Here is a 27,811-nt window from a genome sequence, read left to right on the forward strand (position 1 = left end):
AGGAGATATGGACATATAAGCTAAAATCTTTCCTACAAATAAATGCTTCTTTTGTGGGACTGTATCACAAAATTAGAATGTATGTGAAGGGGAAGAAGGGAGTAGGGGGAAAGAGAGAAGTATGGAAGCATCCAGGTCAAATTAAGGGCTAGCAATGAGGGAAAGGTGAATTCTATGATCTCAGAGAGAGAGAAGAACCTACAGAAAGGTGGGTGAAGAGGAAGGGGGAAGACTGAAAAAGGAAAGGAAAAAGGAGATCTTCTTTGGAAAGAAAGAGGGCTGTAATGATGAGCAGTGATGGACTGCATATGCAATTTTTTAAGAATTATAAACTTCTTGAATGGAGGAAAAGTATTGCTTTTTTTGATAGCTAGGTAATGCAATAGGCAGTGGTGTGCTGGAAGACATGGGTTCAATTCTGCCTCAGATACTTAGTATGTGTGTGATCCTGGGCAAGTTGCTTAACTGCTTTCAGTCTCAGTTCTCTAATCTTTAAAATGGGTATATTCATGGCACATATATATATATATATATATATATATATATATATATATATACATGCATATATATATATATATATGCTATAGAATTCTTGGGATGCTATAAGTATTGATTGAGATAACATATGAAGAGGGCCTTGCCAACCTAAAAAGTATTATATAAATGCTAGTTGCTAGCATGATCTTGTGCTTGTATTCCTCTTGCTTAGCACTGTACCTAAGAAATGCTTTTCAGTTTTTTATTATTATCCCAATTTAAATAAAGGACCCCATTAAGGGACTAGTCACAAGTTAGGAAGTATCTGAGGTGGTATTCACTAACCATATTCTAGCCCTGTACCTGACACATAACAACTGCTTAGTTGATCCTTATTGACTGTCATACAATTTCTTAATTTCATATATTTAGAGCTGGAAGAGATCTTAGAAGTTATCTAGTCCAACCTCCTCATTTTACAGATAAGGAAACTGGGGATCAGGGAGGATAAGTGACTTCCCCAAGATCACTCAGACAGAAAGGATCAGAGGAGGCATTTGAACTTGATTCTCTGACCCCAGAGCCAGGGCTCTTTCTATATTACTTTGCTTTTCAATCTATTCAAAGGTGGTAAGTTGTGGGTCCAGAGGATTTAATTTCCCCTTTATTACATTTCAGTGTTAAAAAGGTTTTGAATCCTTTTTGCTTCCTGTTTCCCTTCCTCCCCCTCCAACCCTACCATCTGAAGCCCACACTTCACTTTTCCTCTAGTTTCTCCAGGCTTAGCTTTCAGCTTATCCATCTATTCCATTGTTTGTTCTAAGAGCCAGACCACAAAAGTTAAGTTAATTGAGGCTTTATGGTAGAAGAATTTTCCTCCAGGGGTAAGTTTATATGCTCCTCCTATCTCTTTGACTCCCACCTTCTCTCAAATTAAAAGTCTCTTTTCCTTTCTCCCTTCCTCCATCCCCCAAGTTATATGAGGATAGTCTTGCAAGTTTGAAAGAAAAAAACAGTGGTGGGTAGGTATTTTATTTTTAAGTGGAAGAAATGAATAAGAAGACAGAACCTTTAAGTACATGTCAGAGAAAGAATGATGGGAGGGAGAGAGAGAGAGAAAGAGAGAAAGAGAAGCACCATAATTAGTCGAGAAAAGACATGTGAGTTCCTTTTAGTGTAAAGAAAGGAACTGTGTCTGTGATTTGTCAGGTATCAAAAAAGCATAGAGGATAAGGCAACCAGGAGAATAATCAGATCAGTGGAAAGGCTGTTTAATACTTCAAACTTCAGACTAGAACACAGGTTAAGTTCCTGATCAAATTTTCAGTTACTGATATATTCAATTATATTTCTATACTTCTTTTTCTTAATTTGCAAAATTATCTTTGATTCAAGGGAATAGTGATAAAATGCATTGTAATTTTGACAAGTGTGTCCACTGAAGTCAATAAGATTATGATGATATTAAAAATAATTCACAGCAGTTGAATCAAACCTGCAAGTTAAGGTCTCCATTTCCTAGTTTATCCTTCCTCCTACTAGTGAAATTGATGACATCCATTTGACCTATTTGCAAGCTCACTCTAATCTAGTTACAAGGAGCACCATGCCTTGACTTCTCATTGATGAAATGCTCCTTTATCTAGCCCTTAAGAAAAATCTGTCTTATTTGTATGCTCAACCTCTCCTATTAAGAAATCATCATGGGGGGCAAAGCCAAAACTACTTGAGCTCTCCCCTAAACCACTCCAAATACCTTTAAAAAATACTCTAAATACATTCTAGAGGGGCAGAACCTACAGAAAGACTGAGTGAAGCAATATCCCAGTCAAGGATAACATTTGGAAAATCCAGGTGAAAGGTCTGCTACACCAGGGTTAGGGAGGAACACAATGCAGCATGGACCACACTGGAGTGCACTGACTCCAGGAGTCCAGGAGCAGAACATCAGTGACTGGGTCAGTGACAGTAGTTGTGATTTACAGACCTCTTAGCCCAGAGACTGCTCAGGACAACTTGGAAGGTCAGCAGCAAAAGTCTGCTTACCAAGTGAGACCAGAGCACAGTCCAGAGCGGGCCTCAGCAGTAAAGACCAGATCTCAACAGAACAGGACCAGGCATTGGGAGCTACTGTATCAGTAGTGGCAGATGCTTCCAGAGCTCTCGTCCCATTGACCATTTGGGAGGACAAAAGGAGATTACAGGGGTCTCTGTGATAACACTGAGGCAGGATTCTATAACTTTGCCCATTCTCAGGTCCATGTCACAGTTTGGGGTTCCAATACCAGGAAGAGAAGCAGAAGCACAACAGAGCTTACTGCTTCAGTGAAACAGAGACCCTCTTCACAGTTCCATGGCAGAAAAGAGTACTTGTAGTCACCTAATACTAGAGCACAAGTCGGGAGAGTGGTATAAGCTCTGCTTACATAATAAGATCTTGAAAGAATTGAAAACTTGCAGGTCCCTAGAAGTATCTCTGAAAACAGTTGTTAAAAAAACCTCAAAATCTTGTCTTCAATGTATTACCCTGGAAGCAGATCAGCTTAATAAAAAGTTCAAATCAAGTCATTGACTGAGGAAATGAGCAAGCAACAGAAGAAAATAATATCTGACCATAGACAATTACAATGGTCATAAGAAAGATCAAAATATTCACTCAGAGGAAGATAAAAAAATCAAGCCCTCCAAGAAAAATATCAATTGGTCTCAGGCTATGGAAGAGCTGAAAAAGATTTTGAAAATCAAGTAAGAGAGGTAGAGGAAAAATTGGGAAGAGAAATGAGAATGATCAGGCATGAAAACCATTCAGCAGAGCACAAAAACTGAGTCCATAGCTTAGTGAAGGAGATAGAAAAAAATAGAAGAAAAATAGCATCTTAAAAACCAGACAGCCAAATGGAAAAAGAGGTCCAAAAAAGTCAATGTGGAGAAGAATGCCTTAAAAAGCAAAATTTGCTAAATGGAAAAGGAAATACAAAAGTTCACTGAAGAAAATGATTCTGTAAAATTCAGAATGGCGCGGAAACTGATGAAATTGTGAGAAATCAAAAAACAATAAAACAAAACCAAAAGAATAAAAAACTAGAAAAGTATGTGAAATATCTCATTAGAAAAACAACTTACCTGGAAAACTGATTAAAGAGAGATAATTTAAAAATTATTGGAGTACCTGAAAGCCATGATCAAAACCTAGACATCATTTTTTCAAGAAATTATCAAGGGAAAATTGCCCTGATATTCTGGATACAGAGGATAAAATAGAAATTGAAAGAATTCACCTATACCTCCTGAAAGAGAATCCCTAAATGAAAACTGCTTGGAAAATAAGAGCCAATTTTCCAGGTCAAAGAGAAAATATTACAAGTAGCCAGAAAGAAACAATTTAAATATTGTGGAGTCACAATCAGGATAACACAAGATTTTGCAGCTTCTACATTATGGGATCCTAGGATATGGAATATAATATTCCAGAAGGCAAAAGAACTTGAATTATAACCAAGAATCAATTACTCAGCAAAACTAAATATAATCTTTGGGGGGGGGGGGCGATGAACCTTTAATAAAAATTGGGAACTTTCAAACTTTCCTGATGAACTAACCAGAACTTAATAGAAAATTTGATCCTCAAATATGAGACCCAAGTGAAGCATAAAAGGTAAACAGGAAAGGTAAACCATGAAGGAATAATGATGTTAAATTGTTCCTATTCCTACATGGGAACATAATACTGATAATTCATATGACCTTTCTCATTTATTTGGGCAGTTAGAAGCAGCATGTATGGATGGTACAGATGGGAGTTGAATTTAAAGGGATGATATATTAAAAAGATGGAGCTAGTAGGTGAGAGAGGAATATACTGAGAGAAAGGGGGAGGTAGAATTGAGGTAAGTGATTTCATTTAAAAGAGGCAAAAGTTTTTGTAGAGGAGTGGAAAAAGGGGTAGATGAGGGAATAACATATACACTCAATTGGGTATAGAAAAGAGGAAAGTAAGGGGAAAGAGATAGAAGAAAAGAAGGGAGGTGATAAAAGGGGAGGGAAGATTGTAGGAAGGGGTAGTCAGTTGCAAAACACTTTTGAGGAAGGACAGAGTGAAAGGAGAGAGAAGAGAATAAATGGGGATGGGGAAATAGGATGGAGGGAAATACAGTTAGCAATAATCACTGAGGGAAAAAAAGTATTGAAATAAGCTTCTCTGATATAGATCTCATTTCTCAAACACAGAAAATTGAGCCAAATTTGTTTTTTTTAAAAAGGAGCCATTCTTCAATTGATAAATGATCAAAAGAAATGAACAGTTTTCAGATCATTTTTAAGATGTCTTAATTCACTATTGATAGAACTTCAGATTGGAACAATTCTGAGAAAGTGCCTTAAAGCTATGGATTCACTATTAGGACAGAAAGGTAAAATGATGAATTTTGGAAAGAGTGTAGAAAAACTGAGACATTAATGCACTATTAGAAGAGTTGTGAAATGATTCCACAATTCTGTAGAGCAATTTGGAACTATGTCCAAAGGGCTATAAAGTCATGCCTGTCCCTTGATCTAGCACTGCCACTGCTATATCTATAATTTAGAAGATATGAAAAACAGAAAAGAAAAGGACCTATAATTATAAGAATATTTACAGCAGCTCTATTCTGGTGACAGGGAACAGGAGATAGAGGTGATACCCATCATTGGGTAATGACTGACCATATTGATTATGATGAATTGCTATTCTATTATAAGAAATGATGAACAGGATGCTCTCAGTAAAAATCTTACATGAGCAGATACAATGGGAAATGTACCTTCTACAAAGTAACAGCAATATTGCACAATGACCAACTGTTAATAACTTAACTTTCCACAACAGTGTTGTGACCCAAGACAGCTTGGAAGGACTTATGCTAAAGAATACCTCCATCCCGAAAACAGAGCTGATGGTGTCTGAATACAGATTGAAGCATATTTTTGAACTTTACTTTTCTTGAAGTTTCTCTTATTTGGGGGGATATGTTTACTTTTACAACATGGTTATTGTGGTAATGTTTTTTCACAATTACATATTTTTAGCCTATATAAAATTATCTCAATGAGGAGGATTGGGGTGGTTGGAAGGGAGAGAATTCCAAATTCAAGGTTTTAAAAGTTAATGTTGAAACATGTTTTTGCATGTAACTGGAGAAAAATAAAATATAATATAAAAAGAATTCTTCAGAATATCAAAAAAGTTACATGGATAGAAAATTAGTCCTAACTCTGCCAACAATTGTGTGACCTAAAGCCAAATCACTTAAACTATTTCTGAGAATCTCAGTTGGTATGTTGTCTTGTCTTTCTATTGTTGACCTTGAGATAAAAGAAATAGTTAAAATAATGTGGCCAATTTTGCCACAATCTACAGAATGTTAAAACTAGAAGGAATCTTAGAGCTTTTTTAATTCATCTTCCTCATTTCTTAGATAAGGAAACTGAGAGTGGCTAAGTATTTTCCTAAGGCCACTGAAGTTATAACCCAGGTTTCTCATATCTCATCACAGCATTTGTTACATTATAGTATGCCCTATATTTATAAAAGGGGGAGGCTTCCTACTTCATAATCATGTTGCAAACTCCCATAGATCAACTTATCACTATAAAACTGACTCCCAGAGCAGTCTTTATCTAATCCTAATCTCCTGAGCTCTAGACCCTCATTGCCAACTGTCCATTCTGATGTCCCATAAACTCATTGTATTTACCTCAAACCTATCAGATAGTGAAGAGATACAGTGGATAGTGCTGGGGCTCAAGTCAAGAAGCCCTAACTTCAAATGTAGCTTCAGACACTTAAGATTTCTGTCACAGTGAGACAGATCGCTTTAGCCTGTTAGATAATAAACTAGAGGGGAAAGACTATCATGCCTTTTTGTATCCCTGGAGTTTGCCACATAGTAGGTACTTAGCAATGTTTATTGATTGATTTAAACTTAGTTTTCTTATCTATAAAGTGGGAATTAGTCTTCTACTGCATCCTGGGCCATTGCCATTCATCTTTTCTTATGTCTTGACACTGGACTCAGATTCTTCTGGAGGAGCTAGTGAGGCTGATGATTTTGTTTAGTTCTGCTTCACTTCACTCCAATCATATATCAAGACATCACCCTCATGATGTCATTGATCCTCTTCTAAAACAAAAGACAAAGAACAAACAAAACAACACAAAATGGGGACAATAATAACAAATGAGAATACTTATAAATCTTTAGCATTGTGTCTTGCACATAGTAGGCATCTGATGAATGTTATTTCCCCCTTCTTTCCCTCTTCTTTTTTTTTACCTTAAAAAGGACATTGTCATTCTTCTGGTCATCCAGTATTGAAAATGGAGTCACCCTCAACTCCTCCACTCTTTATAGGGAAGATGATAGAAATTAAAATCACAGAAGTTTTTTTTAATAAGAACAGCATAGATAAAGCTTATAAATTTTTGTTACTCCTGAGCCCAGCATTCCATAAGAACATTGTCCAAATCCCTTTGTTAAATATTCTTATACAATTAACTTCTATAGTAGCAAAGCTACTATTATCCCCAAGAGCAAGACAGCTTCCAAGGTAACCTGAGTCCTATGCAATGAGAGTTCAACTCATCTCAAGCAAAGTTATTTTGTACAAGGAGAAACTAAAGAATCAGGATAGTTCTCACAGGATATATCCCTTTAATTGAACCTTGAAAGGATGTAGAAATGAATTGGAAAAGTATTATAGGCATGAAAGGGGCCCCCTAGTGCAAAAACATGAAGAAATGAATGGGAAATAGAGAGAAAATTCCATCCATCCCAAAGATGGGATGGAGTGTGACTTATAAACCCATACAGAAGTACACTAAAGTTATAGTTAGAACCTTGATGACAGTATGACCACTGGGTCACTTCAAATACTTGTTCTACCCACCTCAAAGGGTTCTTGTGAGGAAAACACTCTGTATACTGTAAGTGACCATAAAAATGTAAGCTATTGTTCCAATAATACAATCATCTGGTGAAGGTTGCTGCTGACATTTCCCAGAATCGTACCCCTTTAAAATGCTGGTGACAGGTTTTCCTTGCCAAAGAACCCACCCAACTCTGGTATGTGCTGCCTTTTATGTCAGGAAGGTTTGTAGACCTTCCCAGGAGTGAAGCACATCTGTCTTTTGCCATTGATCCCACTGTCATTCTCAGTGATTCCCTGGATGTTCTGCTATGTGACAAATTTATAAAAAGCCTTGGAATGTGGCAAAGCATTCTGCAAAATGTACACCGGAACCAATGAGAGAAGCAATACAGAAACTCAAACTCATCTCCTTTACAGAAGCATATGAAAACGACTCATCCCTGGAGTGACTAAGTCTCTCAGAGTAAGAAAGACTGGAAAGACTAAGGATTCTGAAATCAATGGATCTGAGTTCAAATTCCAACTCTTGCATTTATTGTGTACCTTCAGTTTCCTCATCTATAGGATGAGTATTTTGAATTAGATTAGGTATGTCAAAAATGTCTCACAACAGTGCTAAATATGAGTAGATTCAAGTGTAATCAGAAATATTTAACAAAATAAGAAAAATAAACATAGATAATATTAATATGTGACTAAGTCAATGTGCACCCATAGGGATCCTTATATATATAGTTTAATGACCCATTTCCAATTTGATTTTGCAACCACTGAATCAGATAGCCACTGAGGCATCTTCTGATTCTAGAACCAGTGACCTCATTTTTAAAAAAGTGGAAGCAATACATTTATTAGGCATTTAAAGGTATTATGCTAGTAACTGGCACATAGTCAGCACTTAATAAATTATTTGTTGACTGACTGATCAAAAGCTGATGATACAAAGATTAAAAATGAAAAATGTCATTACCCCCCCAAGGAGTTTATATGCAAAGTAATTTTCTACAAAGTGGGCACTAGGGAAACAAGACAGGCATTGAGGACCTAGGGAAACAGGACAAGCTTCAAAGGTTGTAACACTTGAACTAAACTTTGATGGGAGATAGAGATGAAGAGGAAGAGTATTCCAGATATGGAAGGGACAAAAATATGGAGCTATGATATGGAATGTTATATGTGGGGAATAGAAGGTGGTGAACAGAAAGTTCGCACTTAGTTGGAATTTCAGGTTTATGAAAAAGAAAAATGTTTATTAAATCTAGAAAGGTAAATTATAACCAGAATAATTTATAAATGACAAACAGCAGTTTCTATATTTTCTTGGAGGCAATAGGGAGTCACTGGAGAGATTCTTGAGCTGGACAGTCACATAGATTGTGTTTTAGTTTGTCATTTGGAGGACAATAGAGAGAGTGTGCAGAGGAAAGAAAAGCAACTAGGAGGCTGGTAGCAAAAGAGTAAATTCAAAGCATATGATTATTGGAAGTTATTTTCTCCTTTCCTGGAGGCCTCATGAAGTTTCCCTTATCTATGATATAGTTTTCTATGGGGTCCTTTATACAATTCTGAACCTGCTTTTTTCCAGGGTTTTCAGTTTGTATTCTCATTATCCCATTCTCTACAGTGGTTCTTCCAAGTGTTTCTATTCTTAATTAAACCTCTCATGGCCCCTTCCCTCCACCCTCTCAGCTGATAACCTTGGCTCACATTTCACTGAAAAAAAATTGAGTCCATTGACTGAGAGAGCCTCCTTCACCCCTCCTTTTCATCTCATAGAACTCAGATACTTTTGCTACTATTTCCTCCTTCATCCCTGTCTCATGCAATAAATTAGTTCTTGTACCTACCAAAACAGACCTCTTTATATGTACAATTGACCTCTCTTCATTCATGCCAACTTCTTCAACTAATTGCCCCCTTAATCATCCTCACTTTCTGACTAATCTTCAATCTCACCTTCTCTACTGATTGCTTTTCTATTCCCTACAAAAGCAATCCATTGTTCCCTAAACCCCTAAACCTTCACTTAATTCTTACACTTGATGGCTTATGGCTATCATCCCAAATCTCTCTTCCCTTTTGTGACTAAACTCCTTGAGAAAGTAAACTTCAGTTGTTACTTTCCTACTTCCTATCAGGGACATAAGGTGAGGGGGCAGCAGGTGAGGGAGAGTTGAGCCTCCCCTAATTGCAGAAGGGTTGAGTGCATACATCTGGTACATACAAAAAGCTTTTACCAGATATATTCACTCAGCCTTTCACAATCAGAAAGGAGGATCAGCTCTGCCTCATCTGCTGCCCCCTCATCACATGTCCCTGCTGAGTTTCTCATTCATCTAAACTCTGTAATCTGGCTTGCAATATTATTAAACTGAAATTACTTTCTTCAAAGGTAAACATAATGACCCTTTCTAAGTACTGTACTTATTCTTCTTGATCTCTCTGCAGCCTTTAACACTACTGTTTATTTCATTTTCCTTGATATACTCTCTTTTTAGTTTTCATGACTTGGCTCTCTTCTGGCTGTCCTCTTTCCTCTCAGTTAGAGCCTTAATTACCTTCTCCTCCCCAGCCCTAGCCAAGTGATTCTTCCTTAGGGTCTTGACTTACAGCTTCACCACCGGACTAATTTGCCATTAAAATACCAGATTCAAAATTATCTGATTATTTTTGTCTCAACCCAACAGGGCATGACCAACCTTCCAATCAATTCCATTACATTTCCTAGGTTTGCTTCCAACTTATGCCTTTGGTTAAGTGATTGATTCACTAGAAGTCTGGGCTTTATTCACATTAAGCTCACATATCTGTTTGTTTCAATAGAAAAAACTGAACCTTCTGGGTTCAGTTGGAATGAGTTAGACTCACTGCTGGGGGTTCATTCAGTGTCCTTAGGCATTTTCTTGTATTCTTTTGAAATCACAAAGATACCACTGAAGCTGAAAATTATTCATGAGCTGTCCCTCATTTTCACCCTGTGGTCATCCTTTGTACCACTTTTCATTTTTAACTACTTGCTTGCAATGTATTACTATAATGTGCCTCTCCTTTACCCAGAACTGAACTTCAGTTCTTGGGAGATAAAGATGTGCTGCAAAATCACAGTCAAAGAAATGAACTCAAGAATGTTGGTATTAAGAAGAGAGAGTGCAGAGAGGCAACATGTCTAAGTGAATTGAGAATAGCTCTTCAAGTCAGGAAGATGTATAATCAAATTCTTTCTCTGATGCCTGCTGACTGTATGACCCTGGGCAAATCACTCACTGTCTCAGTGACCCAGATAACCTTCTAAGACTTTAAGTTACAGAACAGTTTCTGGTTGACATTGGTTGTTGTTCTACACTGCTGATTTCTTAATCATTGAAATCACAAGTCCAAGGGTTTTTTTGTTTGTTTTTTAAATTTTTCCTAGGAAAAACTTGGGTTTATTTATAGATCTTTGCACTTTCTTAAAAATCAGATCAGACAGATCCTTAGCATTAATTAATAAGTATATTGGATACCAAGGGAATTTTCCAAAATTAGTAGAATAGATAAGGAATTTCTAGACTCAAGATTTTCTCCACAGACAGAAAATTACAAAAATGGCTGTAGAGAAGCAAAAATAAAAGGATAAAGCAGTTGTCCTCCTTAGACAACTTGAGAGGACGTCAAAAATGATAGGACCTTCAGGGGTTGAGGGTTGGGTAACTACTTCTCCTTCACCATGCCTGACAATGACTTTGATCACTGATTTGTCAGATACAAAATTTTTAAGAATGGTTCTTATGCAGAACACATCCTTTTAAAAAAGATTCATTGAAAATCTTATCTGTAATGCAAGATCAATATTTGATCAAAGTACCATTGTCAGAAAGAATTAGACAATGTTTCCTAAGACTATCAAAACTCAGATACTTCTTGAATGCACCTGTATAGGAGAAAGACAATTGGATGTAGTGTCAAGAGTTACTTCAACTTGAATCTCAACTTTACCACTGTGTGTCAAACTATGTATGGTCTTGGGTTGTTTAAGGGTTGGACTAGATTATCTCTAAGGTGGTATTTTAAATTGATGTTTCTTATAATTGAACCAAATAAAGGCTGAAGAAAAATAAAAGAATGGTGCTCATGATCCTTCTACAGAATAAGACATTCCAAAAAATATATATAGACAGCGTTTAAAATATGTAGGAACTGAGGGTAGTTAAGTGACACAGTGGATAAAGCACCAGCCATGGAGTCAGGAGGTACCTGAGTTCAAAACCTGGACTCAGACACTTAATAATTGCCTAGCTATGTGACCTTCAGCAAGTCACTTAACCCCATTGCCTTAAATAAATAAAATTTTTAAAAATATGTAACAATCACAATCAACTTCAATGACATTTCTCAGCATCTTCACAACATGGAGATTTTGAGTATAAATGAGAAGATCACTAACTACCTTGAAGAGCATTATCTAAAAACTTCCTTGCCTTTGCTTTATCTCCTTGTAGTCACCTGAATCCATTACTTGAACTCAATATCATAGGCCATCCCTAAATCTAAGCATGTATAATTTCCCATCTTTTCAAGAGAAAAGCTGTTGAGTTTTGTTTTGTTTTCCATTTAGTCTAACAGTAATAGGCCTCTATATCTTGGTCTTCCTATCTTTTTTGGAAGATAACAGTAATTTTCTAGTGACAGGCAAAAAAGTACTGTGACACACTTTAAAGCTAAACACCTCCCCTGGTTATAATGTAACATGATAATATTTACCTTGGTTGTAATTTGTAAAATTGAATAAAGTAAGTTGAATACAGTTAAATGACACTAACCACATTTAGAGTATATTTTTTTAAAATCATATTCTCAGTGTGGTATAAAGAGATGGGAGTGAGGAGATTTGGGTTTAAATCTTGCCTCTGACACTTAATAGTTATGTGACCCCAACCCTAATCTCAACCTCAGTTTTCTAACCTGGAAAATGGGGACTATCAAAACTACAGTTCCCATGCCATATTGCTATAAGATGAAATGAAACAACTCATATAAAGTGATTTGCAAACTTAAAAGATGCATGCAGGTGTTGGTTATGTTGTTATTATTTGCAAGATTTACAAGAAGTTTTTTAAAAAACAGAAACTAAATTATATCATATGGGGAGCGGGTGCCCCAGTAAACTAAAACCTATATAGGTTACTTGATTGCTCATCGGCCTTCCTTGCATGTCTTCCAGTACCCTGGCACTATCTGACCTACTGATACATCTTAAGTATATCTGGACTTGGTCATGTACCTTTATAACTTCTAGGTCTTCCTCTCCACTCTCTCATGGATACTTGGCTTCTCCATTTAGAATGCAAAGTCCTAGGGGTAGCTAATTGGCACAGTGGATAGAGCACAGGCTCTGGAATCAGGAGGACCTGGGTTCAAATCTGAACTCAGACACCTAATAATTACCTAGTTGTGTGACCTTGGACAAGCCATTCAATCCCATTGCTGTGCAAATATATATATATAAAGTCTTTGAGAGCAAGGTTATCTTACTTTTCCTAAAGGTTTAGTGCAGTTTTGAATGACTAAGACAAAGTGAGGAAACAATTAGCATAGATAACTCTGGATGAGGAAACTTTTTTTTTCAATATAATCCTAGAGTACTGAAATGAGGCCTTGAGAGGTTAGGAGATTTTCCTAGTCATATAGCCTGTAGGCAGCAAAAGTGGCAGTCTCCCTTGACTCCATTATCTCCCTTCCCCAAAGTTGAATCATTTTAGTCATCTCCAACTCTCTGTGACCTCATTTGAGGTTTTCTTGAAAAAGATACTAGAGTGGGCTTGACTTTTTATATTTCCAGCTCATTTTACAAATGAAAAACTGAGGCAAACAGGGTTATATATTTAGTAAGTGTCTGAGGGTAGATTTGAAGTCAACTCTAAGGCTTATCCACTGCCCCACCTAGTTGCTGAATAGGGTCTAAAACTCACTATTTTGGGAGCATGGATTCCAAAGAAGGTTTTTAGATGACAATCATTCAAGACCTATAACTAGTTCAGATAGCAAATCCTCAAAATTTGTTCAAGGTTGTGTAAACAGAGATACCTCCTTCAAATTAATTGTCAGATGAAAGCTCTCTATGTGATTCTCCTTCCTATTTTCCTGGACATTAGGACTGAGAATTGAATGTCTGACTCACTCTTTGTGAAGCCCCAGAGCAATGAGGTTATGTAATTCTCCACAGGTATTTTGGCAGCTCCTTCAGACATTTGACTTTCCACTCATCTAAATTCCACACTGAGGAGAGAAGACAAATGTTTCATCAAGGGAATCAAGCTTCAGGAGAGGACAGAAAAAGAAATTAGGACTGGAGGACACTAATATATTGGGGTCCCCTTTAACTCAAAACTCACCCTTTCTCTGTCAAACCAGATAACAAATGGACTCCCAGTGATACACCTTACTCTCAGATTGGATGAGCCGCAGGCTACTTTAGTTCATTTCTGCCTATGAGGAATCATTATTCAGACTCGGGAAAGCAAAATTAGATATAAAACAAAAATTTATTAAAATTGTTACAAGATGAAGGAAGGGCTAGGGACAGAAAGCAAGAGAGCGAGAGCGAGAGTGAGAGACAGAGACAGAGAGAGAGAGAGAGAGAGAGAGAGAGAGAGAGAGAGAGAGAGAGAGAGAGAGAGAGTTAAAAGAACAGCCAAGCAGTGTTGGCTGGGCCACAGGTTGGTAGAAAAGACTGTGACCCTGAGCTGGAGTATAGCTCAGGTTGTTGTCTTGCCTCTCATCCAGAGGGCAAGAACTCTCTTTCTCTTACTAGACCAGGAATTAGGTAGAGGGTAAAGACTAAGGAGATCAGGATACAAATTTTACATTAAACAATGAATCAATGGTACATCAAGAATTGGGGGGGGGGGGGGTCTCCATCCAAGCAGCCTTTGAGATCACAATTGTTTCTGTTACAATCATAATTCTCTACTTCAAGTCAATTTACATCTCAAGAGTAGGTTTTGGTTTTTCTTAGGGTTTTTTTTTTTCCCAAGGTAAATGGGGTTAAGTGGCTTGCCCAAGGCCACACAGCTAGGTAATTATTAAGTGTCTGAGACCAGATTTGAACTCAAGTACTCCTGACTGCAGGGCCTGTGCCTTATCCACTGCGCCACCTAGCCACCCCTCAAGAGTAGGTGGTAGTCAACCCCATCTGATTTCTACATTCACAGTTCTCTTCATTTTTTCCCTGCATCTAAATTAGTGAGGTTCCATTTGATGAGTTTGTTACCCTAAGGAGTATCAAAGATTTGAAAGGACACTTGTTGATAATGTCTCTTTTAATTTTTCTGTGAATGTTAGGAACCCAACCCAATTTATTCTAGTAAACCAAACAATCAGAAAAACTCTGGAGCCTTGGATCAAAATCTAGGCATGATTAACTGTGTGGTCTTGGATAAGTCCTTTAATTCTCTAGATTATATAGCTCCTCATCTATAAAATGGGGATAAAACTATACCTCATAAGATTGCTGTGAGGATCAAGCAAAGTAAGAAACTAAGTCATTTTGTAAATTTGAAAGTACTATATAAATATTAGCTATTGTTAACATGACCAATAAGTCTCATTTATATAACTCTAAAGTTTACAAATGACTTCAAACACTTTCTATCTGTTATCCTAGGCAAGTCATTAAATCTTGCTTACCTCAGTTTCTTCATTTGTAATACAAGCTGGAAAAGGAAATAGTAAATCACTCGACTATCTCTGCCAAAAAGCTTCACAGAGAGTCAGACATGACTGAAATGAGTCAACAGCAGCAAAATAGTTTTCAAAATATTCTTCTCACACTCTGAAGTTATATAATTATAATGAGAGGCAGTTAAGTAGTACAGAGGACAGAGAGTTTAGTTTGGAGTCAGGAAAACCTGAGATCAAATGAAACTATGTGAGCCTCACTTATTCTCTGCCTCAGTTTTGTCCTTTGTAAAATGGTAATAATAATAATAGTACCTACTTCCCAAGGTGGTTGTGAGGAGGAGATGAGATAAGAAATTGTACAATAAATTATAAAACACTTTAGCTCATAGTAATACCTATATATGTGTATATTATTACTATTATTATTGTTATTATTATACCTTGGGCAAATCACTTAACTAAGTCACTAATCAGTTTCCTCAATTGTGAAATCATGGTAATAATACCAAGTCCCAGGGTTGTTATGAGGATCAAAGGAAATAATATTTGTAAAACACAACTCATAGTGTCCGACACAAAGTAGGCATAGCATTTCCTTTCCTTTTTCCTTATGGTCATTTACAGAAGTGAAAAGTAAGAAGCAAAAAGTGCCCCAATATCACATAACTAGATAATGGCAGGGCTCAGTTTACGTGACACAGCCCAGTGAGTTTTTGGCTACACATCACACTTTTAGGATTATAGGATTAAAAGCCCAAAGAAACGTTAAAGGTCATTGGGTCTAATCCTCTAATTTTACAGATGAGGAAATTGAGGCTCAAAAGGAATAGTTTGCCCAAAGTCACATTCCTGGACTAGAATACAGGTCTTCTAAACTCAGTCTGATCTTCATCACCTCATTTTCTGCTTCCCTGTCCTTAACTAACCAGGAACTGGTCTGGTGTAGCTATTATCTAATACTCATAGTTTACCAAGGGTTTAACTTTGTCAATATTTTAAAAGCGACTGATGATGCATTGAATAAAGCTCTGGGACTGGAATCAGGAAGATTGAGTTCAAGTCTGGTCTCAGACACATACCAGCTGCATGACCCTTGACAAATTACTTAAGTTCAGTTTCCTCAACTCTACAAAATGAGAATATTATAATAACATCTACCTCACAAGATTGCTGTGAAGATCTAATGAAATATTTGTAAAAAACAACCCCCAAACTGTGTGATCTTAGGCGAGTCACTTAACCCCTTTGCCTGACCAAAAAAATTTTAAAAGCAACTAACACAGAGTGGGTTCTATATAAATGTTTTTCCCTTCCCCCTATCCCCCCCAAAATACCATGTAGTGATATCAAAGGAACCTTCTTTGTTAACCAAGAAGTAGCAGGATCAACAAAAAGTTCAGGCAAAGTGGAAATACATATAGCATGAGATTTAAAGCAATCTAGGGTTAACATGGGAGTGAGGAGTAAATCTTACTTATTCCCCATACTATCTCCTTACCATCGGAATAATGTCACTGAGCAGAGATGGGGTAAGGGATGAGGAAAAGGCCACTAGATGAGAAACATTCCTTTCTTTAATAATAAAGGGGTGAATATGTATAACATTTTAAGTTCCCACAGTCTACTTTCATCAAAATAACTCTGTGAGATAGAACAAATATTACTATATCTATTTTATAGATGTGAAAACTGAGGCAATTGAAGAAAAGAGGGAGAATTGGATAACTTGACCAGTCACCAGGCTAGGAAGTCTGAAACTAGGTCTTCTGACCATGGATTCTATTACAATATGTTGCAATATTTTACCAATGCAGGGCTATCATAATTCCTGCTATCTCATTTTTTTAGCAAAAATAAAATTTTGTTCAATTACCAACTTTTTTTCCAAAGCAATGATGGACAAAATGTGTCTATCACACACACACACACACACACACACACACACACACACACAAACACACACACACACAGATGACATTCTACAAAAATGGGGTATGGGGCAGAGATGCCAAAGAGGAAAAAGAAAAGAACAATATTAGTCCCAGGAAGGAAAAAAAAAAATATATATATATATATACATATATATATATATATATATATACATATATAAACAAAGGGATTAGATGACATCAGTGTACTAGTTTTGCTTCCAAGGAAAGATACGTTGGAAAGTAAATGGCAAATTCCTGTCCTGAGGGACAGAAGACAAGTTGAAAATCTATTACCAATAACCATGCAAGTCTAGAGGGCTTAATCTCACCAAATATAGATCTCTCCTTACCTAAATAGAGCTAAATACCTTTGTATAGCATTTCACTTGTCATTTATTCTCCATTTGTGCATGAGAGAACCTTGGAGAAGAAACTAGTAAGAATCACTTTTTGAACCAAAAGCTAATACAGTCTAAATTGTTTCTCATTCTGGTGTCCTTTCAATGACAATCAATCATCTCCCAACCCCATTTCCCCCATTCCACTTATCCACTGGCCTGAAGCATTCAAGGGTCTCCCAAATTAGACTTAAAACAGCAGAAGTCCTAGAAGAATGCAACTTGCCCTGACAAATTGTATGTTTGCTCAGCATTCAAGAAGCTTTCCTTTGTACTCTCAGGTCCTTTGTTCACAATTAGGAGCAAATTAGTTATCACAAAATCTTTGTTCCAAATTACCAGCCTTAGTCCATGAATCTGGTTAATTTACATAAATATTGTAAGTTTTTTCAGTCTTAACCATGAAAAAATTCACAGAATTCTATATTAAAATCCTCAAGCTTAAATTACATCAGGAAACACTCTATTTAAAGACAATAGATTGGGGTCTGGGAGAAACTTAAGGTAACCTTTCCATCAATCTGTATTTATTCCCAATTTCAGCAAAATCTATTCATGATTCTTTGTCCAAATTTTATTTGGAGTCTTATGAATTTAGCATGAATACTTTTTTTGAAATTGGATCCTTTCCAGGCTTATTCATAACTTTGAGACATTTTTTGACTGAGATTGACATTTATTTTATCTATTTAATTGTTATATTATTTTCCTCCAAGTACATGTAAAAACAAGCTTTTATATCCATTTCAAAAACTTAGAGCTCTGAATTTTTTTCCTTCTTCCCATCCTACTCTCCAACATTAAGAAAGCAAGTTATTTGATAATGGTTAAAAATGTGTAATTATGCAAAACATTTCCATAATAATCATCTTGCAAAAATTAACTTAAGCCTTCCCCTCCCCCCAAAAAAAAGAAATCTCAAGAAAAATCAAGTTATAAAAACCTTTACTTCAATCTGTATTTAGACAACACCAGCTTCCTTTGGAGGAGGATAGTATTCTTTATCATAAGTCCATCAGAGTTGTTTTAGGTGATACAACATTGTTAAGAAAAGCTAAATCATTCACAGTTGATCATCCTAAAATAATTTGTATACAGCACATTTCCCATTTCATCTGTTCATGTAAGCCTTTCCAAGTGTTGCTGAGAGTATCCTGCTCATCATTTCATTTTGTAATAGATATTTTATTTCATTTTTAGATTATATACTATGATAGTTTTTCAACATTTGTTCATTTGCAAATTTATAAATTACACATTTTTCTACCACCCTTCCTTCCCACCCTTCTCCCCTTGGTGACAAACAGTCTGGCAAAATTTGTACATGTACATTTATGTTTAACAGATTTACATATTAGTCAGTTATATAAGAGGATTTAAGACTAAGAGGAAAGAAAGAAAACCATGAGAAAGGAAGGAAATCCTAATAAAAGTTTTTTTTTTTAATGAACATAGTACACATTCAGTTTCTATGTTGTTTTCTTTTCCTTTGAATGTGGATGGCATTGTCCATAATAGGTCTCCCAGGGTTGTCCTTGATCTCTGAACTGCCAAGAGGAGCTGCATCCATCATAGTTGATCAATTCATAATGCTATTGTTCATGTGTACAATGTCCTCTTGTTTCTGCTCCTTTGTTCAACATCAGTTCATGTAATTCTTTTCAAGCTTCTTTAAAATCCAAACACTAGTTTCTAATAGAACAATAGTACTCCATAATATTTGTATACCATAACTTACTCAGCCAGTCCCCAACTGATAGCATCCCCTAAATTTCCAATTCATTATCACTACAAAAAGAACAACTATAACCATTTTAAACTTGTGTTGTTCATCATTTCATATAGGAGAATAGCATTCCATCAAAATCACCTAATTACAGTTTATTCAGTCATTCCCCAATTCATGGGTATCCCTCAATTTCCAATTCTTTGCCACTGGAAATGAGCACTAAAAATATCCTTATATATAAAGATTCTTTTCCTTCCTGTTTCTCACCTCTTCAGGAATATAGACATGGTAAGTGGCTATTGCAAGTTCAAAGGGTAGGCATGGTTTTATAACCCTTTGGCACATAGTTCCAGATTGTTCTTCAGAATTGTTTAACATTTCACAACTACTTCAATAATCCATTATTGTCTCATTTTCCCTACATCCCCTCCAATATTTTTCATTTTCTTTTTCTGTCCTATTAGTATATATAAATTTACATATAATTATATATATATATGTAATTAGTATAAAGAAGTACTTCAGAGGCAAAGAGAAGATGGCAACAGGAGAAGAGGCTCTTGTAGGTGTTCTCTTCATATTCAAAAATCTTAAAATTATGACTCTAAATTTTTGAGAGACAGAACCCACAGAAAGATCTAGTGAGGCAATTCTCCAGACCAAAGTAACCTGAAAAATAGTGGAAAGGCTCCGCTCCAAGGGGCTAGAGGGATGACCCACTAAAGTAAAGAAACTTCAACCTCCCAGAGGCATCATCAGGGCACCAAGGAGCCGAGCTCATGGTGGGGGGGGGGGGCAGTTTCCTGACCTACACCCTGGGGAGCACTGGGCACAAATTGGAGGATCAATGGAGGGAAACCTGTTTCAATAATTTTTCCCATAGTTACTTTTGCTAACTGTGTTTCCCCTCCATACTATTTCTCTCACCCCATTTATCCTATTCTCTCTCTTCTTTCACTATGTCCATTTCATCTGAATGCTCTCCCACAATCTTCCTTCCCTTCCATAATGTTCTCTCCACTCCTTTTTCGTGTCTCCTTCCCCTCCAACTTCCTCTAAGATAGATTTCTATGGTATTCCCTCTTTGAGCCATTTTTGATGAGAGTAAGCTTCACTTACTCCCTCTCAACTCCCCCACTCTCCCACTCCATTGCAAAAGCTTCTTATTGGTAGCTTTTATGTGAAATAACTTACTCCATTCTACTTCCATCCTTCCCTTTCTCCAAGTACATTCCTTTCTCCCCATTAACTCCATCTTTTTAATATATTATCCTTTAATATTCAACTCTCATCTTATCTCCTCTCTCTGAGAGAGAGAGAGAGAGAGAGAGAGAGAGAGAGAGAGAGGTAATAGATAACTTCAAAAGTAGTGGTTACTTAAATTTTATAAAATTTTTAGTGAAATGAAACTTTTATAATTTGGCTTTTGATGTTTGCTTAATGAAGGTTCATCTTTACCATATTTAGTAAAGATAACTGAGTCAATCAATCAATTACTCCACCCACTTTAAGTAACTACTATGCTAAACCCTGATAACTTCACTAGGAATTTCTCATTAGAATCAATCAATCACAGGCTTTAGACTAAGTGAAGAAAAAGTTCTTTATTGTTTAGATGTCCTTGGGAAAAAAGTGAAGAAGAGCTCTAATGATTGAGGCTTGTCAAAGCTTCACGGGCCCAAAGGTCCTTCCTGGGTAAAACTCAAAACAAAAAACCAGGACACTTCACCCTGAATCATACTATCTTGGAAGCACCAAAACTTTCAGATCCCCAGAACTAGCTTTGAAAAAACATGAAAAAAACCTAAAGCATGAAATAGTGCCTACCCACCGCAAGGTAAATAAGGCCCAACTTTAATGTAAAGTTCAAAGACAAAAAAATAGACTGGGAAAATGAACAAACAAGAACATTAACAAAATGGAATTGACCCTAAAAAGCTTCTATGGTAGCAGGGAAGAATAGGATATAAACTTAGAAGACAACAATGTGAAAACTATACAATGAAAATATCAAACCAAAATGTTAATTGGCCACAAAACCAAAAAAGTATTCCTGGAAAAGTTAAAGAAAGGGATGAGAGTGGGAGAGGAAAAATTGGTAAAAGAAATGAGAGTGATACAAGAAAATTATGAAAAGGGAATTAATGATTTGGGGGAAAAAAGAAGCACAAAAATTCACTGAATAAAATAATACCTTAAAAAATTCCAGAATTGGTCTAATGGTAAAAGAGGCACAAAAATTCACTGAAGAAAAGATCTTCTTCAAAAGCAGAATTGGCCAAATAACAAAAGAGATACCAAAGCTCACTGAAGAAAAATTTCCTTAAAAATAATAATTGAGAAATTGGAAGCTATTAACTTTATAAGAAATAAAGAGACAATAAAACAAAACCAAAATAAAGAAAAAATGGAAGAAAATGTAAAATATTTCATAAAAAAGCACCTGACAGAAAATACATCAAGAAGAGATCATTTAAGAATTAATGAATTACTTGAATACCATGATAAAAAAAGAAAGAAAAGAAAAGAAAAGAAAAGAAAAGAAAAGAAAAGAAAAGAAAAGAAAAGAAAAGAAATTACCAAGGAAATTGACCTGATATTCTAAATACAGAAGGAAAACTAGAAATTGGAAAAAAAATCCAACAATAACTTACTAAAAAGATTCCAAAATGAAAACTCTCAGGAGGGTACTAGTCTAATTTCAGAGTTCACAGCTGAAAGAGAAAATATTGTAAGCAGTCAGAAAGAAACAATTCAAATAGTGTGGAGTCAACTGGGACAACACAAGATTTAGCAGCTTCTACTTTAACTCTTTAAGTGCTGAAAATAATTTTCCCCCTTTCATCCTAGTATTGAATATTTTGTGACAAATTTGGGCCAAAATAATAATTTCACAAGGTATCAATTATAGTTATAGTTTGTTAGTTTCTTTCTAACCACCCTATAACAACTGAACCTAAAACAACTAAATAATAAATGAAATTTGCATAGAATATAATTTTTTCAATTTAACATGTTCCCACGCAAAAAAAAATTTCTTTTTTTTTTAAAGAATAGAAGACAGTGAATATGATATTCTAAAAGGCAAAGGAGCTAGGATTATAAGCAAAAAAACCTACTCAGTAGAAATGAACATTGTTTTCATGGTGGGGGAGGATAGGTGGGAAGTGTAGTATTTAATGAAATAGAAGACAAGCATTTCTTTTTTTATATTTAATATTTATTCTCATTTTGTAAAAATAATGTTTTTATACATTAATAAAATATTCTTGTTTAAGAATAAACAAAATATCCCCTCGCCCCCCAAATATATAGACTCACTTGAGCGATAAAGTAAAGGGGGGGAGAAAAAATTAAAATTAAAAAAAATAATTGTAGGTATGGCCAGGTGGCGCAATGGATGGAGCACCAGCCCTGGAGCCAGGAGCACCTGAGCCCATATCTGGCCCTGTACATCCAACAATCACCCAGCCATGTGACATGCAAACCACCCCAACCCTACTTCCCTGCAAAAACCAAAAAAAAGAAAAAAAAGAACCAAAATAAAATAAAATAGTAATAATAGTGAGGTGGCTGGCTGGCAGACAGAGCATTGGCCCTTGAGCCAGGAGCATGTGGGTCCAAATCTGGCCTCAGACACCCAACGATCACCCTACTATGCAGTCCCAGGCAGGCCACCCAGTCCCATTTGACCTGCACCCCCCAAAAAATAATAATAATAAAAAAATGTGCTTCAGTCTTTGTTCCAACACCAACAACTCTGTCATGGGTGGATCACATTCTTTATGGTAAGTCCATAGCAAAAGTTACTTCCATATTTTTCCACAGTTGCCATTGCTGATTGCAACTCCCTCCTTTCATATTTCTCCATTACCATGAACAATATTTTCTCTCTCCTTTCACTCTGACTCTGCTGTATGGTACCTGAGTGGTGCAGCACACACATTCCTGGCCCTGGAGACAAGAGGCCCTGAGCCCCCATACCACCCCATAGGCCCCACATCTACCTGGCCCTATGGGCCCGGACAGGCCATCCAATCCCAGCCCCTTGAAAGAAGTAAAAAAGAAAATGTGTTATATCTGACCACTCTCCCCCCATGGTCCATCCTCTCCTACATCAAAACATCCCCCCTTCCCCCTGTCCCCCCCTCCTTCTTACTCCAGATGTCTATACCCCATTGAGTATATATGCTGTTTCCTCTCCTAGCCACCTCTGATGAGAGCAAAGATTCCCTTATCCCCACTTGCCTTCCCTCCTTCCATATCATTGCAATAGCTCATTGTAATAAAGAAAAATCTTATATGAAATATCTTGGCCTATTCCCCCTCTCCTTTTTCTTTCTACCATTACATTTCCCTTTTTTCTATTGACTCCATTTTTACACCATATTTTATCTTCAAATTCAGCTTTCTCCTGTGCCTCATCTATAAAAGCTCCCTCTACCTGCTCTATTAACTGAGAAGGTTCATATGAATATTATCAGTGTCATTTTTCTATGCAGGAATACATGCAGTTCATCATCATTAAGTCTCTCATATTTTCCCCTTCTGCTCCACTCTCTATGCTTCACCTGAGTACTGTATCTGAAGATCAAACCTTCTGTTCAGCTCTGGCCATTCCAATAGGAACATTTGAAATTCCCCTAGTTCATTGAAAGTCCATCTTTTTCCCTGGAAGAGGACATTCAGTTTTGCTGGGTAGTTGATTCTCGGTTGCATTCTAAGCTCTTTTGCCTTCTGGTATATTATATTCCAAGCCCTATGAGCTTTTAATGTAGTTGCTGGTAAGTCTTGTGATATCTTGATTGTAGCTCCATGATATTTGAATTGTGTCCTTCCGGCTGCTTGTAATATTTTTTTCTTTGACTTGCAAGTTCTGGAACTTGGCTATAATATTCCTAGGGGTTGGATTTTTGGTATCTCATTCTTGGGGTGGAGGGGGGGAATCTGTGGATTCTCTCCATTTCTATTTTGCCCTCTTCTTCTAGGATATCATGGCAATTTTCCTATAGTAAATCTTTGAAAATGATGTCAAGGCTCTTTTCCTGATCATGACTTTCAAGTATTCCAATAATTTTTAAATTAGCTTTCCTAAATCTGTTTTCCATATCAGTTGTTTTTTCAATGAGATGTTTCACATTTTCTTCTAATTTTTCATTTTTTTTTTGGTTTTGAAGTATTGAGTCCTGATTTCTCATAAATTCAGCAATCTCCCTGAGTTCCATTCTTTGTCTGAAGGATTTGTTTTCCTCAGAGAGCTTTCTTATCTCTTTTTCAATCTGGCCAATTTTGCTTTTTAAAGCATTCTTCTCCTCAATAACTTTTTAAACTGTTTTATCCTTTTCACCTGAGCTGGTTTTTAGCATGCTATTTTCTTCAGCATTTTTTTTTGGATTTCCTTGACTAAACTGCTGATTTCATTTTCATATTTTTCCTGCATCTCTCTCATTTCTTTTCCCAGCTTTTCTTCTAACACCCTCATTTGATTTCCAAGGTCTTTTTTGAGCTCTGTCATATCCTGAGCTCAATTTCTGTTTTTCTTGGAGTCTTTAGATGCAGGAGCTTGTGCTTCCCTATCTTCAGACTAAGTGTTTTGATCCTTCTTGGGCTCATATGCAAAATATTTCTCAATGGTGTTCCTCTTTTTTCTCTGCTTGCTCATTTTGCCAGCCTAAGCCTGTTTTGAGGGTGCTTCCTGAGCTTTTGGGATACTCTCACAAGGATCTCAGTGTGTGAGGCTCTGTCCTCCCACCTGGTCTGTGAATGACCATATGCACCTCCCTCTGCCATGGGACTGATGTGGGGGTGGGGGGCTTGCTGTTCTATGGGGGGCCTAGACTGAGATCTGGCCTAGATCAGGATCTGAATGTGGTCAGAGCCCCAGTGTCCTGTTCCAGGGGTAGAGCTCTGCAGTCTCACTCTCTTCACTACCCTCCCTAGGGTCAATGGGCTCATGCCCTGGGGTCTCCTGCTTACCAGCTCTGCCTGCTTCTGTTTCCTGGATCTGGACTGCCTTGGCCACACTGCTTGCTGTGTGCCCTGAGGGCTGGGCTTCACATGCTCACTCTGGCAGAGGACCCCTGCTGTTCCCCCAATTTGTGCCCAGTGCTCCCCGAGGCATAGATCAGGAAACTCCCCTGTTGCTGTGATCTGGGGCTGCCTCTGGGAGACTGAAGTTCTTTTGCTCTGGTGGGCCACCCCTCTGGCGGGCTGCCCCTCCAACCCCAGGAAGGAGAACCTTTCTGCTCTTTTCCAGGTTACCTTGAGTAGGAGAACTACTGCATCATTGGGTCCTTCTGTGGGTTCTGTCTCTCAAAAATTTAGAGTCTTTAGTTTAGAAGTTTTATTAGAGAACGCCTAAGACATGATCTTCTCTTGTTTTTTGCCATCTTGGCTCCACCCCCTTTTAAGCATTTCTTAAGAAAAGATCAGTGTTAAATAGAAAATGTGACATTCAAACACAAGACTCAAGAATAAAACAGTAAACATGATAGAGTAATCATAAGAGATTCCATAAAGTTAAGCTGTTTACATTCCTATATGGGAAGATGATACATGTCACTCCAGAAAGCTTTATCTTTATTCAGATAGTTTGAATGACTCTACATAGTTAGAGGACACAAGTTATAAACTTTCAATCTTCAAAACTGATAGTGCATAGGGGACTCTTTGAGGATATCAGCTGCTGCCGAGTTCTAACTTGGGAGACTCTTAAATTTTTAAAACCAATCCCAAAGTTGGCAGCTAGGTAACTCAGTGGATGGAGCACTGGCCCTGGAGGCAGGAGGATCTGAGTTCAAATCTACCCTCAGATACTTTATTTATATTATTTATATTTATATTTATTTTATATTATTTATATTTATAACTAAATAATTATTATTTATACCTTGGGCAAGTCATGAAACCCTGTTGCCTTGCAAGAATACAAAAAAAAATGAAATAAAATAAAATAAAATAAAAACCCACAATGAGCACTGAAATTGATTTAGTTCCTAGTAAAGCTCCCTAGTCCAAAGTCATTGTATCACAGTAGAACATCATGAGTGGCTCCATAGTACTCATACGTAGTTTCTCAGTTGAAATAATCATTCACCTACTACCATAGCTCATGAACTCATATTTCTGCTTCTACTTTTTACCTGTCAGCAAGAGAACTTAATTGACTCGAAATAAAAACATTCAATAAAGTGGGATAGTAAGAAAAATAACAATAAAATATTTTCCCCATAAATCTAGAGTATATTTTTCCAGAAATATACATACTACAAGTGGGAAGTTCATACATAAAAGACACCTACATGGAGCAGTATACTTATGAAGAAAACGTGTCCATGACTCATTGACACTAGATAGGTTAAAGTGTATACAGAAGATATATAGGAGAGGCATGTGGCCAGGGCACATGAATAGTGCATATGACTTATGCTTTTGATGGTACTAGGTTGCCAATTAATTTTTTTAAACAATAAAATCTCATTGCTCTCTCTGGACCTGCTCCTTGCTAGTACAGACAGAGTAAAAAGTCTCTGTCAGGTAGGGGTTTTCTACTAAGCAATATTCCTTGCTGGCCTTACAAGATTGATTCTTAACATTGTTCTTCTGATCCTTTGATCGCTGCTTCTCACTCTTAAAAAAGACCTCAGTGGGGGCGGATAGGTGGCACAATGAATAGAGCACTGACCCTGGAGTCAGGAGTACCTGAGTTCAAATCTGATCTCAGACACTTAATAATTACCTAGCTGTGTGGCCTTGGGTAAGCCACTTAATCCCATTTGCCTTGCAAAAACCTAAAAAAAAAAAAAAAAGACTTCAGTGGATATAAAATTATAGTTTCTCTTTCCTTCCAGATTCAGATTTCAGTTGGATTGCTTTCTCTTCCCTTCAGAAAGATAAATTCATTCTGAGAAAACTCTATCACCATAATACCCATAGTTTTCCCCAACTCCCACTTCTTATTGCTATAACTCTTTTATGAAAACAAAACAACACAAAATAAAGGAAAAGAATTGATTGGTACTTTCTACAACCACCACTACCACCACCAGCAACCCCTTTAAGATAGAATCTAGAAGTTTCTCATATACTTGGTTGAAAAGGGCTTTTCTCCCCCAATTGACAAATAGTCAAAGGATATGCAAAGGCAATTTACAGATGAGATCAAAGATATCCATAATCATATGAAAAATTGCTCTAAATCATTAATTATTAGAGAAATGAAAATCCAAGCCTCTCTGAGGTACCACCTCATACCTCTTAGACTGGCCAATATGACCAGAAAGAATAATGATCATTGTTGGAAGGGTTGTAGGAAATCTGGGAAACTATTACACTGTTGGTGGAGCTGTGAACTCATCCAACCTTTCTGGAAAAAAATTTGGAACTACGCCCAAAGGGCAACAAAAATGAGCATACCCTTTGATCCAGCAATATAATTAATGGGTCTATATCCTGAAGAGATGATGAAAAAGGGTAAAAATATCACTTGTACAAAAATATTCATAGCAGCCCTGTTTGTGGTGGCAAAGAATTGGAAATCAAGTAAATGTACTTCAATCAGGGAATGGTTTAGCAAACTGTGGTATATGGTCATGGAACACTACTGTTCTATTAGAAACCAGGAGGGACAAGAATTCAGGGAAGCCTGGAGGGATTTGCATGAACTGATGCCGAGTGAGATGAACAGAACCAGAAAAATACTGTACACCCTA

At 36.8% G+C, this 27,811-nt stretch overlaps 1 long non-coding RNA gene across 2 annotated transcripts in view; it reads right to left on the minus strand.

Annotated features, from left to right (window-relative positions):
• Positions 1–27,811, minus strand: part of LOC141520260 (uncharacterized) — a 232,082-nt gene that overhangs the window by 85,622 nt on the left and 118,649 nt on the right. Inside the window, exon 3 of one of the 2 annotated variants that reach the window (XR_012477573.1) lies at positions 13,541–13,638. The exons of the other annotated variant lie outside the window; for it this stretch is intronic. This is a non-coding gene — a long non-coding RNA (uncharacterized LOC141520260). The remainder of the gene's footprint in view (positions 1–13,540; positions 13,639–27,811) is intronic. 2 annotated transcript variants of the gene reach the window in all.

The sequence above is a fragment of the Macrotis lagotis genome, chromosome 4 (genome assembly GCF_037893015.1).
Source record: "Macrotis lagotis isolate mMagLag1 chromosome 4, bilby.v1.9.chrom.fasta, whole genome shotgun sequence".
Classification (NCBI taxonomy): domain Eukaryota; kingdom Metazoa; phylum Chordata; class Mammalia; order Peramelemorphia; family Peramelidae; genus Macrotis; species Macrotis lagotis.